Source organism: Lactuca sativa, chromosome 2 (assembly GCF_002870075.4).
Source record: "Lactuca sativa cultivar Salinas chromosome 2, Lsat_Salinas_v11, whole genome shotgun sequence".
In the NCBI taxonomy this organism is placed as follows: domain Eukaryota; kingdom Viridiplantae; phylum Streptophyta; class Magnoliopsida; order Asterales; family Asteraceae; genus Lactuca; species Lactuca sativa.
Genome location: NC_056624.2, coordinates 72,646,457 through 72,667,187, shown reverse-complemented (window position 1 = coordinate 72,667,187; position 20,731 = coordinate 72,646,457).

Below are 20,731 nucleotides of genomic sequence, written 5' to 3'. Positions count from 1 at the left end.
GATAACACTTCGATTCAAGTGCTAGGAGTTCATTATGGTTGCATCTAAGGAGTGTAGGGCTTCTCAAAGGAGTTTATGGTCTAAATGGTAACAACTCATGAGTTTACGGCCCATGGTCATTTCCCCATGAGTTTACAGCCATAAACTTATTGTATTGAGTACCATTTTGTGTATTGAGGTCTTATAAGTCATAAAGAAGCATCCTCACTTCAAGTCTAAGCCTTAGGAAGTCATGGTGGCACAATCTTACTCCTTTATAAATTTTACGACCCATGGACCTTTCCTCATGGGTTTATGGCCGTAAACTCTATGTATTCATGGTCTTTTTGATGTTTAAGGTCCCTAGTTCAATGGTGGTTGGTTATATGCTATGTTAAAGTCGTAAGGAAGGAGATTAGGGCAACTTTGCACCATTAAAGGGAGTTTACGGCCTTGGGAAATCCTTGGCCGTAAGCTCTCATCCAACCCTCTAATCTTGACGATTGTAAGGCCTAAACATATTTAATCTAGTGTACAACAAGTTAGAACAAGAGTGCTTATGATATAGGAGCTTGAACTAGTCGGTTTTGGCCAAGAACACTAGTGTGTGTTCTTGGTGTTCTTGGTGAAACTTGATGATCTATGAAAATATGATTTTTGTGGATGAAATCATGTAAGGATACTAGATTAAGAGATGTATCAACAAGTTACGGAAGAATACTCAGTAGTTTTGAAGATCTAAGGATGGAATATGGATGATACTTGAGAGCAAACCCGAATTCTAGGCTTGAAATGGCAATAATGAATCCAATGGCTAAGTTTTCTTATATAGGCATGGAGTTTATGGCCCCCATACCATTTGGGTCGTAATCTCTAAATTCTTGGAGTCTTGGAATCTAAATATTGCACACTTTACCCTAAATTATCCTCTCTCCAGCTATCTCTTGCAGTACTAGGCTTTAGAACACTCAAACTGACTTTGAACCGGCTAAAAATTAGCAGAAAGTATTTAACTTTTAATTAAAGTGCTTGACTATACAGGATAGAGAATTCCGGGTTGTCACATCATCCCCCCGTTAGAGGGAATTTCGTCTCGAAATTAGAATTTTGGTAAGGAGGTAGGTATGAATAATCAAGTAAAGGGATGAGGTTACTTCCCATTCGATTGATCCTCGTGCTCCGAAGTGAATTCGGGTCCTCGCTTGGCATTTTAGCGAACCTTCACTAATGGGATGCGGCTTTGCTTCGTCTGCTACCTCTCGGTCCATGCTCACTACGGTTCTTCCACAAAGGTGAGGCTCTCGTTGAACTCGATCTCGACAAGTGGGATTACAAGAGTCTAGTCGGACCGATACTTTTTCAAGTTCAAGACGTGGAGGTTAGAATTTACGTTACTGAGTTTGCAGGGTAAGTTGAGTAGTGGATGCTTCTTTCCTCTTTCTTACTATGTGAGTAGATAAGTAGGTCATTTATAAGGAAGATGACAAACTGATCCAAGTAAGGACGGCATACCCTATTCATTAATTTCATGAATACTACGGGCGCATTGGTCTTATCCGAGGGGTATCACGACGGACTCGTAGCGTCCGCATCGAGTTTGGAAGATTGTTCTCGGGACATCCTTCTCTAACACTCGCAATTGGTGATATTCGGATCTCAGGTCCATTTCTAAAAGGTAATTCGTTCCTTGTGGTTGGTCAACCAATTCATCTATGCAAGACAGAGGGTAATGATTTCTAATGGAAATCTTGTCGAGGTCTCCGTTAGTCGATGCACCTACGAATAATCCATCTTTCTTCTTAAAGAATAAGACCAAAGCTCTCCAAGGTGAGGAGCTTGTTCTTTCAATTCCATTGCTGGGTAGTTCGTTAAGTTTCCTGGACGGTTCTTGCATCTTCGTAGGTGTTAGACTGTAGGGCGATTTGGTTACAGGGGTATCCTTTGATTGGATTCTAAGTTTATTCGCATGATGGCACGATCACTCGTAGTCTTGAACAGTCTCCGTCCTGAAGTTCATATTAGAAGTCATACATGGTTCATCAATCACAGTCTCGTGTATAAGAGTCGTATATAATTAAGATTGAAAAGGTAGTCAAATAAATGATTCTTCTTTAAGCTCACATCCAAACAAGGAAAAGAAGTTAAAGTGGAGTCATCAATTCTAAACCTGTAGAACCATGATAATATACCACCCTTGTGTATACATTCTTCAGCGATAGATCAACCGGAAGGGTCTTTGGATTGAACTTGACGTACTGTACGAGTGGTACTCCAGGGAGGTTTGCTGAGGTTTCTTCGGAAAGGATACAAAACATGAGGTACCTTATGCATGAGTACCTCGGAGTTCTGGAATGACGGCTTCACTAGAAAGGCGATTACAAAGATAGAGATGTGCGCACGAAACTGGTATTGTGAGGATTGAATTGACTCAAGTCACATGATAATATCGGAATCACTTAGAAATAAAGTCATTAGACTTGATCATAAAGGCGTTATAGACTAAACACAACAGTGAAACTTTTAACAGAGTTTCAGTACTTTAGATTAACTACCAGACTACTGCTGCAAACAAGGTATACTAAAAAAGGCAAGTATATGCAGCACGAGGGTCCCTTAACTGACGGGATATCGCAAAAGATAAGACTCTAGTTGCACTAGTTTTAAACAGTTTATGAGTCTGTTACAGCGAAACGCCTTAATTACTTTAACGTGGGTTCGGAGTAGTCTCTCCTGCGGCAGTGATCCTTACTATCTTCCCGTCTGTGCCGGAGTTCTTTGTTGTTGGACAATCCTTTTTGAGCTGGACTATCTCGCCGCATTGGTGACATATATGGCTAGTACTAGCATCGGTGGTGGATGTGATGTGTCAAGTCAGAGTTATGTGGACGCGAGTGTTTTCTTTGTTCTTTCCCTTTGGGCAGTTCCTTTTATAGTGTCTGGTTTTACTACCACCATAGTATGCAGGGTTAACCCCGATGTCAGGGACTTGAGTGATGGGCCTTGTCGGTGCTCCACATCTACGGGCATGGCGCCCTATATTGTGGCAATTGCAGCATTGCATTTCCTGGCAAGCCTCATTATGATGAAAGCTACATTTGTTACATTTCAGAAGTTTTCCCTCATATGGTCTGATCGGTGCTGAAATAGAAGGGGTTGCCACTTGTTGTTGTAGCATGGCAAGTCTTTGGGATTGCTTGCGCTCCTTTTGGGCTTGGCGCTTTCGTTTCCTATTCTCTGTTTTACGGCTTTGCAAGTCTGTGACTGTTATCATTTGATGGTTTCCCGGATCGACACAACGATCGGAATTTTCGACCCCTTTGTAGTCTTGCTTGCGTTGCCAGAGTTGAGGTTTACAAGGACAGTTGTTACGACAGCTGTTACCGCGTCTTGGAATGTAGCGGCGTCGATATGAAGGATAGGGGTTTCGTTGCTCGGTTGACTATTTCTGGATGACGACATGATTCTGTTATACGAAAGAAAAGGAGTTCATGAGTGATTATGATTGAACCTAGATGTATTTTGATCGTTCATGTAAAGAGTAGTAGTATGTTCTCGTGGGTTTGGCATACATCCCTATGATGCAGTCCTAGTAAAGAGTAGAAGTAAGTTCATAGTATGGTCACAACGCGCTTGTCGTCCAAACCGGGGTACTATTGGTTGCTGGATAATATGATCCAACCTTTTGAAAGAGAATTGGAAATGATCCTGGTGCTAAATTACTATAGTCCAATAACTTGGCTAGAGTGAGCTTCAGATAGACTTCGACGATAGTATGATGAAAGTATTTGAACATAGAGTGACAAAGAAGTTAGCCGACTATCAATATCATTGATGTTTAAGATGTAATAGGTTTGGAAAAATTGACCTTGTAGTAGGTCTTACATCATATCCGGAGTAGAAAAGTCTTTGACAGTAGATAGGTCTAACCAAAAGTACTTACAGTACAAGATAGTTACATAAAAAAGTGCTACCTAGGACATAGACAGGAACACGGTTCCTTAAAACAAGGAAGGAAAGTAAAGCATCTCCTACTGGTGACGGTCACCCCTATGGTGAACCCTTAGTTCAGCTAGTTGACGTTCCATATCAAGCAAGTATCTTTCGTACACCCTCTAGTGCACTCAGAACTCTATGATTTCGACTCGAGTTTCAGCTAGTTCTTGTATCAGGGTCTCATGGTCTCTCTCAGATCTCTCACAATTTTTTTCAAGGCGATTGGTGCGGAGGGTATGCATTCCTACATTGGCATCAACCTCTGTGATACGATGGAGAGTCGTCCTGCCCTGAATTTTGTTTCGGGCAACTCTACGGATCAGAATTGGCAGGACCCTGTCTGATGATCCCCCTTTGCTTAAGTTGTAGAAGCTTCGGTCTCCATTAAACGGCATAGGTTGATCGTGTTCTTTGCTCCCTGTTTCCAAGCATTCTACCGAAGGAGGCGTCGGGCCATGAAAAGTCGGACGAGGGTTAAGATTTGGAATAGGAGCTACCGGGGGTAGGTTCTCAACCTCGAGCTCGGAGTTAGTATCGTCCGAAAGGTCTTCAGCATGGTGATCATCCAAAGGTATTGGATGATCATCCTCTGGTTCTTCTCCAAACCATCCAACATTGCCTTCGTTCGGAAGGTACGGGTTGCTGTGGGGATGGAGTCCAGCCATGTTATCTGTGCGAGAATTGGGGTAAAGAAATAATTATTAGTCATACTAACTAGATAATTATTAGGTAATCTTCATTAGTTACTTTACTATATGTAAAGTGCATACCGGTTATATGTAATCAAAACAGAATAGCCCTTCGAATAAGTGACCTTAACTCCAAATTCACAAGGAACAGGGGTAAAGCAAAATTTCACAGATTCTAAGTCTATGACATCCTATTTACATATAACCTTAGCGTATCCACATAGAAACTATTGACTTAGTAATGAAGATCTTTTTAGTTCTCAAATAAGTAATTATAGTAACACAAAATACTCCAATAGTATTTTAGAATTATGTTCTGTTCTAGTGTTCTCATTGTAGTAGTGTTTGTAAGTTTTTAGACTTGTTGCCATATCACAACCATTCTTTGGCATATGCTAATCACTCCTCTTTGTATACTATGTACTAGTGTCTCTTCGTATAGTATGTATTAATGTCTCTTTGTATAGTATGTACTAGTGTCTCTTCGTATAGTATGTATTAATGTCTCTTTGTATAGTATGTATTAGTGTCTCTTTGTATAGGATGTATTAGTGTAGTGTATGTATTGACTCATGTTTGAACTGACTATTAGTGTGATTCCTTGTACTAGGAATAGTAAATAGTATCTCCTAACTATACCTATTATAGTTACTAGTAATGTACGTGTATAACCGAAAGTATGCCTTTGCTACCTAAAGGTACTGAATTGACTGACAGAACTTTTATGTCTAACTATTATTATAAAAATATAGTCTACCTCTTAATTTAAGTGAATGTATCACAAAATAAAGGTAATAGGGAAATAATATATTTATATCAAAATATATCCTACCTCATCGTTTATATGAATGTCTCACGAAATAAAGGTAATAGGAGAAATAATATATTTATATCAAAATATATCCTACCTCATCGTTTATGTGAATGTCTCACAAAATAAAGGTAATAAGGAAATAATATAATCCTTATGAAAGTATCCATTTGTATAGGATAAACATGGCGTGGTAACTCACCGAACAGTACAACCGAGAACATCAGTAGATGAACACATCTTTTGTTGCGAGCAGCCAAGTATAGGATGCTCAGTCCATGAGTATGTAGAAGTTTGACTTCATGTAGTATGTAGTAGTATCTCTCCATATAGTATGTACTAGTGTCTCTTCGTATAGTATGTACTAGTGTCACTTCTTATAGTATGTATTAGTGTCTCTTTGTATAGTATGTATTAATGTCTCTTTGTATACTATGTACTAGTGTCTCTTCGTATAGTATGTATTAATGTCTCTTTGTATAGTATGTACTAGTGTCTCTTCGTATAGTATGTATTAATGTCTCTTTGTATAGTATGTATTAGTGTCTCTTTGTATAGGATGTATTAGTGTAGTGTATGTATTGACTCATGTATGAACTGACTATTAGTGTGATTCCTTGTACTAGGAATAGTAAATAGTATCTCCTAACTATACCTATTATAGTTACTAGTAATGTACGTGTATAACCGAAAGTATGCCTTTGCTACCTAAAGGTACTGAATTGACTGACAGAACTTTTATGTCTATATATGTATACATAATATATATCTAATATTTATACGACATTTTGACAAATAACTGATACTCTAAGGCCACATCCAAACAAGGAAAAGGAATTAAAGCAAGCTACTAGTCCTACGTCCTTTAAATATTACTTATATAACTATCCATATATAGGCATGCATTTGACAATATAAAAGTATAAGAGAAGTCTTGTAAAACCTTTGAAAAGTTTAGTAAATAAGAATTGATAACTTGATGTCAGTTTATAAAACGATTTAAGAATAGTTCAGAGTATAAGAAATCATTTGTTTGAAACATAGACGTAACGTAGTTTGAAAGGAAAGATAGAGTATGTAATACAAGTTTATAAAGATTTTAGTATGTAAATATGTTTTAAGAAATCATTTTGAAGTAGTATACTGAGTAAAACAGCTAGAAGTGTAGTAAATCGATTGTTTGATAGTTATTAATCACATGTGATTGATATAATAACTATCATGATTCAACTTGTATCCCCCCCCCCTAAAAGTATATAAAAACATTTAAAAGGCTAATTAAAGGGTATGAACTCACTTCTAGTGAGTGGATCATATGGAAGTGTCGGACAAGTGCTAGGTGTCAAGTGAAGACTTGAACACACACAATGATCCTAATAACATCTAAAGACATATATATATATATATATATATATATATATATGTGTGTGTGTGTGTGTGTGTGTGTATGTATGTATACAATTAGTGATTATAACACTAGTTAGACAAGTAAATACACCCTAAAACATGGATAACACTTCGATTCAAGTGCTAGGAGTTCTTTAGGGTTGCATCTAAGGACTGTAGGGCTTCTCAAAGGAGTTTATGGTCCAAATGGTAACAAATCATGAGTTTACGGCCCATGGTCATTTCCCCATGAGTTTACGGCCATAAACTCATTGTATTGAGTACCATTTTGTGTATTGAGGTCTTATAAGTCATAAAGAAGTATCCTCACTTCAAGTCTAAGCCTTAGGAAGTCATGGTGGCACAATCTTACTCCTTTATAAAGTTTACGACCCATGGACCTTTCCTCATGGGTTTATGGCCGTAAACTCTATGTATTGATGGTCTTTTTGATGTTTAAGGTCCCTAGTTCAATGGTGGTTGGTTCTCGGCTAAGTTCTAGTCATAAGGAAGGAGATTAGGGCAACTTTGCACCATAAAAGGGAGTTTATGGCCTTGGAAGATCCTTGGCCATAAGCTCTCATCCAACCCTCTAATCTTGATGATTGTAAGGCCTAAACATATTTAATCTAGTGTACAACAAGTTAGAACAAGAGTGCTTACGGTATAGGAGCTTGAACTGGTCGGTTTTGGCCAAGAACACTAGTGTGTTCTTGGTGTTCTTGGTGAAACTTGATGATCTATGAAAATATGATTTTTGTGGATGAAATCATGTAAGGATACTAGAATAAGAGATGTATCAACAAGTTACGGAAGAATACTCAGTAGTTTTGAAGATCTAAGGATGGAATATGGATGATACTTGAGAGCAAACCCGAATTCTAGGCTTGAAATGGCAATAATGAATCAAATGGCTAAGTTTTCTTATATAGGCATGGAGTTTATGGCCCCCATACCATTTGGGTCGTAATCTCTAAATTCTTGGAGTCTTGGAACCTAAATATTGTTGGGTTTTGAGCATTCTAACACTCCTAAGTGTACATGCAACCCTAAATACCTTGGATCTACGTTTTCTCTATTATACATGCAAATAAGAACTTCCAAGGTATTATCCTAATCTAGCATATAAAATAATGAATATAACAAGATAGAATACATACCTCTTTCATGTGTAAAGTCTTCATGAAGCTTGAGTGCCAAGTGCCCCAAGTGTGACACCTCAAATGGAATCACAATCATCAAAACACTTAGAATAGCTTGAGAGAATTCTACAACTCATGAAATCGGCTAGCCCTTTCTTTTCACACACTAGTTTGATACTAGTCACCGATTTGGTCAAGAATAAGATGCTTATATAGTTAGGGTTACACCATGTAAACCCTAATTGACATGGCCTTTCATTTCCATGATCCATGGGTACAAATACACCATGGAGCATCCATGGACCATCCTATGGGTTTTAGCCCAACTTGATTATCCATGGAGCATTAGCCCACTATACAAGTATGGATGATTTACACAATCAACCCATATATTTAATTAGTCTTCTTTTGATCACTTAATTAATCCTAGATTAATTATTGATCAATACTAATTAAATAATCTTATTATTCTTATTATTAATATACTAGAACTTATAATATATTAATAACCATAAGTGTCTTATTTCTCTCATTATAGTCTATCCAAGTGCATGATGGTATGCAACCCAAATGGACCATGCCAGGTCGGGTCAAGTCTTACCAATTATAGTTATGGACTTAGACATTAATCCAACAGTCTCCCACTTGGATAAGTCTAAAACTATTATTGCGTATGACTTCAGGAACCAACCGGCAATCGTAGCTCTCAAAAGCTTCTGTCGAACTCTGACCTTGTAGATGAACTCTGACCTTTGTCAGTGACTTGTCCATTAGATAAGGGATCATATATTCCTCCATTCTAGATATCATATGGACTGAGACATGGATTATAATCATTCTCTCTGTCCATTTGTTGTTTCCCGATTTTCGATTTATGACGACTGACTAATTGAACAAATCAAATCAGTCCTGGCCCGGCCGAGCACTTCCATTTGTCATCATCAAATCATCGAGGGGCCCACAGATATCGCTTTTATCCCGAAGGAAAAAGGAACGGATAAACTTCGACTCATATGGCTTGTTCTACTACTTGTTGAATCATACACAAAGGCACGTTTTATAGCACCGAGTTACCAAATGCGTTTTCGTGCAATCAATGTACTATCAACTCATAGTAACAACTCATATCTCTAGGTTTGAAGAATATAAGATATTATCGTCTCATGATCACTCGTGATAAAATCCATGAAGTGATTCCAATGAGCGCGGGTTAAATCCAATACTCAGAACTTATGAGCACTCATGAGTGTTGTAGCCCTTTGTCCAACACCTTAGACCTCTACAAGCCAACTCATGACAGTCTTAATTCATATCTACTTCCAACATATGACCGACTGTGGATGGTTTGAATAACTTAGTCATTCCGGAAGAATAACCCAGTTTATTCGGGAAGTCAAAACATGCAAAGTGAAACACAATAATAATTGAATCCAATATGGTATCAACCCTTTGAACATAAATAAAACACCTTTTATTTATCACCATATGATTACACATTATTCATTGTATACTGTTTCAGCTATCAACTTTATTCTTGAATTTAAAACAATAGTTGTCCCATGCTCCAAGAATGTACACTATGTTTTCTTAAACACTAGTCATGCCATACACCAAGTATGCATACTATGTTTGTCTATGATCTTTACTTTGTGAACTAGATCAATTGAACATTACTTCAATGATTCTCTTTTCACACTCCAAAAACCTTACTGCAAATGCAAGAATTTCAAATTCATGCCATTTACTGAAATCTGTTAGATTCTAAACTTATATGCATTGGTCCTCTTGTAATGATTATGTACAAAGTCATAAAGACTTGACAACAACCATTACAGAGTATTCCAATGGAGATCAGTTCCTTGGAAACATCCTTCTTGCATTAAGTTTCCTTAATCTTACACAGATTGAAAAATCTTAACTTTGAAACATTTCCAGATTCCATTCTGACTTATCACTTCTGAACAAGAGTTGCCTCCTTACAGATTATGTCAATATGGTCCTTCCAGAATTATCACTATACTTCTAATTGTCCTTGAGTAACCAATCTTTGGTAAACCTTAGATTGTCCTCGACAATTGTTTAATCCTTTTAGTCATATCCAGTTCTAAACCTTTTCCCTTCTTAATGCCCCAGGCATTTGGAAAATTTTAGAACGGATGAATATAGCACATGTAATCGATCCTATATCCGAAGCATATGGGACACGATTCATGATGTCTTACATAAAGACTAAACCAGTCTTTTGCTATAATATTTCCATTTCAATTTGCCAAGTTCTCATAATTCAGATTATGAAAAGGGATGCCGTAACCGTAATCATAATCGAATTTTAGAACGCAAATAATGGACCCATATACAGAATTTCCTTATGTTGAGCCATTCCAACATGAAATTCATATATATATATATATCCTTGACTAAATGATTAAAACCTCACGATCTAAGCTTAAAGATTTGAGATGAAGTATAATTTCCTCTCCCTTAATTATAGCAAAACAACTTTTTCCCAATTGAAACTTTTGTTTTCTATAATTAACATTGCTAACTTGCAATACTTATCATAATTATCATGCTACCACTAACATGATGATTATTAGGATAACACTTATGCTCCCACTAGCTTTGACATGTACTCAGAAATCAGCTGGACTTCTAGAAATCAATACTTCATTGACTTTCTTACCAAAGTTCAGATTTCTGATACTAGATTGTTTTGATAAGGCTTTATCAAAATCATACACCTTCCCTTAGATAGCACACTTGTGTGTCTAAACAATTATGAAGAGGTATGTCGTAATCATAATGGTTAGACCTTTTTGCCACTTCTCACAAGTCCATATTAGTGTGCCGGTTAACCATACGCGCTCCACTAACGACTTTGAGAATGCAAATATCACAATTGCTATCTAGATAAAATCTACTTAGTGAAAGTGTTTCCTCACCATCATTTTCATGAATCGGAGAGAAACCTTATGACACTTAGATTTATATGGTGCATGAGTTCCTACCCATATGAATTTGTCAAAACCATAATCACAAGACAAAGATAATAACAAATCCAAACCATATGGATTGAACTCAATCTTAATTTCTTGCCACCTGGCAGCTCAAGGGCCTGCCATTGCTTCCAAGTTGTTGTGCAAAAATTGAGAACTCTAAGAACTCATATGCAAAGACAACTTTAACTGGAATGGGCACAGAATATGTCAACACGATAGGTTATAAACCTCAAGTCGTGTGCTAGTGAAGAACTTCAGGTTCTATTCTTGATTAGTTCTTGAGACTTTCGAGACCTTTAAGACTCCCACTGTCCTCTTGACCTATAAGACTCCCTTGTCAAATATCCAAGAGATAGTGTGGATTCTAATCAAGACAAACACTTCACACAATTGGCCTAAGTTGGTCTTTGTTTTATCCAAAACATCACAACTTACCAATTTCAAATGTACAAGAGTAGAAAACTTTTACTCTTACATTTGACAAGTGTTTTAAACCTTCTTTAAGACATGTCACTCAAGTTACAATCTTGGAGTATGACTCTAAGACTTGTATTGGAATGAAGTATGACTCATCTTCTTGATTTAACCATTTCAACAATTCAAGATCTCTCTTCTTAGTCATAAGAATGCACTAAGACTTCCTTAGAGAACTAATTGTGCTATGGTTTCTTAATCATTAAGATGATCACAAAACTAATACTAAAGTACTCTCCCATCTTTTCAGATTTGAGAAACTTTTATCCTTCTGCCTAATTTGATTCTTCTTATTCGCTCTGCCATACATTAGAACCTATTTCCAATGTCTCAGAGTTACACTTAAGCTTGTAAGTATAATCATATTTACTGAGCTTTAGTAAACTATGACGAATAGTCTTATTGATCTTTTGTGGTGGACTTGACCAGTGCACAAGAATGTGTACTCGATCCCTAAGTCCTTCACTTGACTCACACATCCATGTGAACAAGTAATTAGTCTTAATTTTCCAAAACATGAAAGTTCTCATTCATCATGCTATACAACTTGCATGATTCCAAGTTCCGGTCCAAATGAAACTTGGGTGATGAGAATCTTTCCTTATTTGGTAAATTTTTACATTACCACAAATAAGAGAATCAATTTCATATTTCCACTCTTGCTATTACTGGAATCATATAAGCAACAATTTTTCATCAATTGCCATTGTAAGGATATTTTAAAATAAATAAATTCACAAAAAATTTTCTTTTATTTTAAAACTTTGCGGAAAAACTTATCCTTACAACCCATATGAAAACTTGTTGTTATCTATTCCTAAGCAATATCTCATAACTCCTAAGAAGTATCTCAAGAATCCGATCTACAAACTACGCGATAGAAATCCATCTACGCGATCTGATTCAGCATATTCTTTCTTTAAGTTTCTTCACTTTTCTTTGATTCTTAAAACATCACCATGTGACCCAGTCACATCATGTATCAAGAATCTCAGAATAGAAACTTAACAGAGTTAGATAGTGGACTTTACCTGAAGTAGAGTCAAACTTATTGACTTTAACATCCTTGGGTAAATTTGGCAGCTTCGCAACCAATGCCCCTTTCTTTGGCAATATAAACATATGGACCCTTTGATAATGGTACACGAGACTATCACAGACTTAGCTTTTCTCTTTACCATTTGGTCAACCGAGTTGACTATGGCCGATCCCTTTCCATTGGGAAGAGAATGCTTTACTAGATATCCAATGTCATCATTGTCAATGTCCATAAAATTTTAGGAAGTTGATCTTATCAAATAGATAAGATCATTAAGGTTCTTGTCATAGTCTGTTTCATAGGTGTTCCAAAAGAACTCACTATGTGACTTAGAAAGTGATTGAACCACCAACTTTCTCAAGACTTTGACACCCAACTCTCCCGGCTTGTCAATATGTGACTACATCTCCAAGATGTGACCACACCTAGACCTTGCCCTGCCAATAGGGCTTGAGTGACCTTAAACTTTTCAAGAACTTGTGGGTTAGGGAGAATAATCAGAGGAGGTGAAAGAAGTATGATTTCCAAGGGACATCATCTTCATTTAGGAAAGCTTGTTTCAAGAGATTTGGGAAGATCATAAATCTCTAAACCAGACATGTTATGGGAGATATTCAAGATAGTTGATTTAAAGTCCTTAATATGACACCCAATATGAAATATTAAGGCTAGGACCCAACAAACTATTTTATAACTTAGAAGAGGTATGCCGTAATCCAAGCTATAAAATATTTGGAGGTAGGTGAATAAAGATTCACCAATTTCCACCAAGATAAACAAAATGTATTATTAGGTTTTAATTGGATTTGAAACTCCTAGATCTTTGAGATTCATTGAACTGTTCAAAGGCATGTTTCAATCTCGAGTGTGCCCTTCAGGTTTTGTGACTGGGATGCCGAGGATCACAAAACAAGGTGTGAAGTAACCATGCAAATTACTTGGTACCCTTAAGTGTTTACCCCTCAATCGATGTGCCGGTTAACCACACACGCTCCATCGATACTATGATAAACATTAAGTCACCCTTTACCTACCTTGTTAAGTCCAAGTTACTGTGCCGGTTAACCACACACGCTCCACTAACGACTTAGACAAAGTGTAAAGTGTAATTTCATGGGTTAGCACCTTATTCACATTTTTCCTAAGTAACTAAGATTGGGTATTATTAAGAGTTTAGTTACTTAGTATTATCATTAATACTTTTAATGAAGGGAGAATTCTAGTCCTGTCAAACCCGTTCGGCTAACGACCCTCCACCAGTCAAGCAAGCGGTGGGTGAGAGTGGACACCCATTAAGTTGCCATTTTATAGGCAACAACCTTATACCCACCTTATAGACCGGCTTCGTGAATGAGGCGTACTAGCGGTAAGACTGACTTTACTCTTATACATATATATATTATTAACTTATAATATTATAAAGTATAAGGGTTGAATTTTAACTTTTAAAATTCTAAGGGCTAACTTGGAATTAAAGTATTCATAAGGGAAACTTTTCAAATTCCAAAACTTGAGGGCAAGTTTTGAAACTATTCAAAACTAATTAATTCCATAACTTATGTGTTTAAAGTAGTTTTAATCCAAAAACTCTTCAAGTTCCATAACTTGAGGACAAGTTATGGAAGACTTTAAACTAATAAAAGAACTAACTTTTCCTTTATTTTATAACTTATGGATTTAATTATGGTTACATATTTTCCTTTAAATGAAGTGACTCTTGAACTTCCATAACTTGAGGACAAGTTATGGAGTCATAAAAATTATTCAATGACACAAGACTCTTCATTTTGTAACCATTGCCAACTATTATGAGTTTTATGAGTCTTTAATGTGACTCTTCATGTAACTTGAGAACAAGTTACACAAACACATTTTATACTCAACTCTTAGATTAAAATGGATTGAAAACAACTATTTCAATTAACTTTTCTATTAATCTAAGCAACTCATAAGTACAAGATAATTCAAATCAAACTTTTTCATGTAATTAGTCTAAACCTTAAACTAATACAAAACATGAATCTATTGAAAATTATCTTTGAAAATGGATTAGCATGAACATTACCAAATCAAAAACAAGTTTATAAGTTCAAAAACAACTTTGGGTAATGTTCCTAGTCCAATTCCAGCCAAAAAAGTCGAGTTTATGCTGTCTGGGGGTCCAACTCGTCGAGTGCATGAACCAAGTCGGCGAGTTGGATCGATTTCATCACTTTTTAGGCATGGACTCGCCGAGTCTCCTGATGGACTCGCCGAGTCTGATGATCAGACAGCAAGAAATTCGATTTTTTAAGCAGTTTTGCAAGTATAACAAGAAAACAAGCCTAGGCTCTGATACCACTGTTGGGTTTTGAGCATTCTAACACTCCTAAGTGTACATGCAACCCTAAATACCTTGGATCTATGTTTTCTCTATTATACATGCAAATAAGAACTTCCAAGGTATTATCCTAATCTAGCATATAAAATAATGAATATAACAAGATAGAATACATACCTCTTTCATGTGTAAAGTCTTCATGAAGCTTGAGTGCCAAGTGCCCCAAGTGTGACACCTCAAATGGAATCACAATCATCAAAACACTTAGAATAGCTTGAGAGAATTCTACAACTCATGAAATCGGCTAGCCCTTTCTTTTCACACACTAGTTTGATACTAGTCACCGATTTGGTCAAGAATAAGATGCTTATATAGTTAGGGTTACACCATGTAAACCCTAATTGACATGGCCTTTCATTTCCATGATCCATGGGTACAAATACACCATGGAGCATCCATGGACCATCCTATGGGTTTTAGCCCAACTTGATTATCCATGGAGCATTAGCCCACTATACAAGTATGGATGATTTACACAATCAACCCATATATTTAATTAGTCTTCTTTTGATCACTTAATTAATCCTAGATTAATTATTGATCAATACTAATTAAATAATCTTATTATTCTTATTATTAATATACTAGAACTTATAATATATTAATAACCATAAGTGTCTTATTTCTCTCATTATAGTCTATCCAAGTGCATGATGGTATGCAATCCAAATGGACCATGCCGGGTCGGGTCAAGTCTTACCAATTATAGTTATGGACTTAGACATTAATCCAACAAATATTGCACAATTTACCCTAAATTAGCCTCTCTCTAGCTATCTCTTGCAGTACTAGGCTTTAGAACACTCAAACTGACTTTAAACCGGTTAAAAATTAGCAGAAAGTATTTAACTTTTAATTGAAGTGCTTGACTGTACAGGATACAAAATTCCAGGTTGTCACATTGGGCACGTGATTGGTGGGAGGAGATCGATAGTGAGTTGGGTGATGATAAGGTCGATGATATGTTTTGGGATGACTTCTCGGCCAGGTTTCGAGCCGAGTTTACACCGATGATTGAGGTGCAGCAGTTGGCAAGAGAGTTCCTGGATCTCCGCTAGACTACTAAGATAGTGGCAGAGATCACTACCATGTTCCTAGAGAGGGATGTATTGGTACCGATTTGTGTAGCAAACGAGGAGATGAAGAACCTAAATGATATGATCTCTAGAGCCCGAGAGTGGGAGATTGACTTGAAGCACATTGTGAAGAGGATGTCAGATCGGGTGTAGACTTTGGAGGGTCCCAGGAAGAGACCCAAGACTTCTGACCCACATTCGAGAGGCCAACAGGACCGAAGTCATTACTGCAGGTGCGGGAAACTACACGACAGGGCTTGTCGTTCCAGGGGTTTGGGCTGCTACAAGTGTGGCAGGGTTGGTCACGTCAGTGGGGATTGCCTTCAGGGGGTAAGCCCATTATATTTTCACTCTGATCGGGTAGGCCACAAGAAGGACGATTGTCCAATGTTGAGGGGAGGAGCAGTGAGCGCGCCTACTCCGGCTTCTTTGAGGATTACCGATGGATGAGAATGTAGGGTAGGAGCCCCAACAGAGAGGAATTGAGTACTACAAGTATGTATCTTTTGCCTTCTTTCAAGTTATTGGTATCTGTGTTTATGGTTGTTATCTTGCATCAGTTTGGGTGAAAATATCCGATTCGTTTCCTTTCTCATGTATGAGTTATATCATCAAGTAGTGTCATATGTCATTTGCATACCGTGAATTGTTAGTGGTGAGTGTAAGTTTCTTTCCTGTTTACTGGTTTGAGGTGTTCAATGTTATCTTGAATCGTAATCGAGATCATTCAGGGGCATTATGTGGAAGGTCTGCGGTCAGGGGCATTATGTGCAAGGTCCTTCATGACTCTTACCACACTTGGCACAAGTGCGGCCCTTCTGGCCTCCTTCTTTAGAATCAGCGGGCTTGGTCTGCTTGGTTGCTGACTGTGACTGCACTTCTCGTTTCTCTCCCTTGAGACTCTCTCCCCTCCATCTTCTGAGTCTCCAGCTCGATCTCCCTCCTTGTGGCATTGGTTTGCAGCTCATCCAATGTCCGATATGATGATTTCTCCACAAACTCTCGGATATCCCTCCTCAAAATGCTCAAGTACCGGCTCACACGTGCCTGCTCCGTAGACACGTGCTCAGAGCAGAATACTGACCTCTCTTGGAACATCCTCGTGATCTTAGTCACCGTTTATATCTTCTACTTGAGAGACAGAAACTCCTAGGCCAATCGTTCCTTCTCCACCTGGGGAACGAACTCATCTCGAAACATCTCGGTAAACCTCTCCCAAGTCACTACAACATGCTCTACAGGAGAGTAATCAGTCGTAACAAATTTCCACCAGTCCTTCGCCCCCAAGAGAAGCTGGTTGTGCGAATCGAACCTTCAGGTTCTCAGGGCATGAACATGTATAAAAACATCCCTCAACATCAGAGATCCATCTCATCATAACAATCAGGTCCCGGGTCCCATCAAACTCGGCTAGATTCGTGTTGCTGAACTCTCGGAACATCAAAGAATCACCTCTCTGAGGTCTTGCAACTGCAAGGGAAGCCTCAGTGACGGAAGCATAACTCTTTTCAAAAGTATCGATCAACATGGTCTTAATAGACCCAAACATCTCTGGGATAAATCACACACACAACACTAAAACATAAACACTGGTACTCGGCCTTTCGGGGTTGCTAGATCCTGAACCTCGGGTAACCACCATATTCTCATAAACATAAACATGAAAATCATCAGGGACAAGATAAATCACACACACAACACTGATGCGTCCCTGCAAGCTCCTTAACGTCCTAAGATTCCTTCTTGAGTCGATTACGGATCCGGTGCTTTCAGTAGTATGGACCCAATACTACCTTCCACACCAACCTGTGTTTGTCCCAAGTCGTCCTCTTAAGACCCTAAGTCACTAGCACTCTATCCCATATGGATATCTAACTAATCCCTCAGCGGACTACTCAACTAGATATTTAGGCACTCAACCTAAAATACTCCTCGAAGTCAAACTAACTCGCAAGGATCTCAGCCATCCTCGCCATCTGTTCCATGCACACCAATGATACATGATATAGGGCTCGATAGACAGTCGAATAAATCATTCTTCCTCAAGTCCAGAAACAAACAAGGAACAGGAAGACAAGATAAATCATGCATTCTAAGGCTATAAATTCTTAACCATATACAACTAAGCAATATACCTAGCGCAATTAGTAGGGATAGGTTCAATCAAATAAACGACTTCCTAGGCTAAGCCATCACGAATCAGGAAACTTTAGCTCCTACTCATGGAGATACCAAGCCTACAATCTAGCATGTAGTTCTAATAACTCAGGAATAACTCATTCTCATAATATAATGAAGTAAGGGTATTTTGCGAAATCACCGCTCGGGCTCTGGCTAATTGTACACTGTCAAAACTAGCATTTTAGCTTGGAAATTCTATTCAAGTGTAACCATTCAACTATTGTAAAACATATACTTTAAGTAAATATCACTCAGTGCTCATTTAAATGCACCTTTCATGTTCAACAAAGAGTCTGAAAACCATAAGAATCCCGGTTTAAGTCCATATTGGACTAGGATTTCCTTATTGGGCCTAATGGACCGATAAGCATCCAATTCAACTATATTGGACTTAGAAACACTAATTGGATCCTAAATGGACCCAATTCATAAATCTATAACATTTTGGACCATTTAGGCCTAAAATGATTCATTCTAACCCTAATGGGCCCTATTCGGCCATAACTAATCGAATTAACCCTAGTAAGCCATAAATCCATTATTTTCTACCATTTTAGGCCGTGAACCATCTAATGAGCCCATTGGGCCAAAAAGTGATCATTGGGCCTCATAATTTCGAGTAAAGACAAGTAAAGGCCCAAACCATTCCACCCCCTTCTCCTAGCCCAAAATTCTCAGCCCATGAGTAAAAAAAGAAGAAGAAATGAAATAGGGGTTGACTTTGGTGGTGCCACCTCCATATTATTCACCATGTAACAAAGAGATTGTCTCTTATTTTTCCATGCGAAGTCATCTCACCCTCTCTCTTCTTTTACTTACGGCCGAGAGGCAAAACACACACATACACACACTCTTTGAAACACTCTCCAAACACTCTCAAGAATCATCCTCCTTCCTCCAAGATCTCGAAAATTTGCTAGAGTTCTAAGTATCTTCATCAAGTATTTCCAATATTTGGTAAGTTATTGTCAAAAACAAGTATCTTCTTTCATCTTAACATGAAAAACTCCTTCTTACATAGCTTTATTCCATGATCACACCTTATAAACTTCATAAGCTTGAAAACTACTTCAAGGTGTTGCTAGGACCAAAAATCTCTACATCTCTTCTTCAAAACCGAAACATGAAAGCAAAGGTGAGTTCATACCCCCTTGTTTTGGGTTTTCATATGATTTTTGGGGGAGAATGCAAGTAAAATGTGTAGATCTATGTGTTAAATGCATGTCTTGTGTGATTTCTTAGTTTATTTTGTGAAAATCTGCTAGATTTTAACAAATCTCGACATTTTAAGTAACATTGGGTACAGATCCATGAACTAAGACACTTTATACATCATATTATCAAGTCAAAAGTGATTATATGTTTAAGATATAAAATTTTAAAACAAAAACCTTGTTAAGGGTCAAAATTGTAAAGAAAACAAAAGATAAGGGCAAAAAGTGACATTTATGTTTTATAGGGACCAAACAGTTCCTACTTGTATAAAAAGGAATTTTTATGTTAAACATACTTTTCAAAGGGCCAAAAATGTAAATTTGAGCTTAATGAGCTAAACATTTGGGCCTCACGGTTTTAGGCCCAATTTTGCGAAAAAAATGAAGGTTTTAGGACTTAAAATGTTATTTGAGAAAAATTTGAGCCATAAATGTAAATAAACCAAATTTAGGGGTGAAAATAACATTTATTCCTAAATTGGACCAAAAATGTAACTTTTATTAAAATTGGGCCGAAACTGTAAATTTTTACAAACAATGGTCTGAAAATGCACTTTTCTGTAAAACTGGGCCTTAAATATCAAAATATAACTTTTTGGACTAAATCCATGAAATTCAAAACATTTGGGACAAAATTACAAATTTTTATAAATTGTGGACTAAGGTATTATTTTTACAAAACTTTGGGCCTTAATTAGATTTGAGGATTATTGGCCAAGAACGTCATTTTTACAAAAGAGGACTTTTTTCATCAATTTGGTAAACCTCAGGCTAAAACAAACAACAGAACAATAACGAATGGATGAAATACGTCGATAAGTATTTTATTGGGCCTAATATTCCACTTACATGGCTCATGGGCCTTAAGGGCCCATTCAAGTGTATATTGAGCCCAATACTTTTCCATGACATGTTTATTGGGCCTTGTGACCTATTTACATGTTAATTTGGGCCTGAGTTATGGGTTACATGTTTGTTGGGCCTTTGTGGTGCATTCACATGCCTATTGGGCCAAATTACCCTCTTACATGTTATTGGGCCTTTGTGGTCCATTTACATGTTAATTGGGCTTTGAATGGAATTCACATGCTAGTAGATCGTAACTATACCTTTTCGTAATGAATGAACTTTGTATACTTATATATGTATCATTTAAATATGAAAACGTACAACGTACACGTAAACATTAAACATCGTACAAAGGGTTGAGAATCTAGTGAGACATGTCGGTTGGCACCTCTGAGTTTCAATTGTAGCCTGTAGTTATAACCAGAGTTTCCTGGAGGGAGAGCGAGAGTTTGTGTATAGATCTATACGGGGTGACCCCCCATGCCTTAGCAGTTCACTACAGCTAGACTAGGCCAGTCT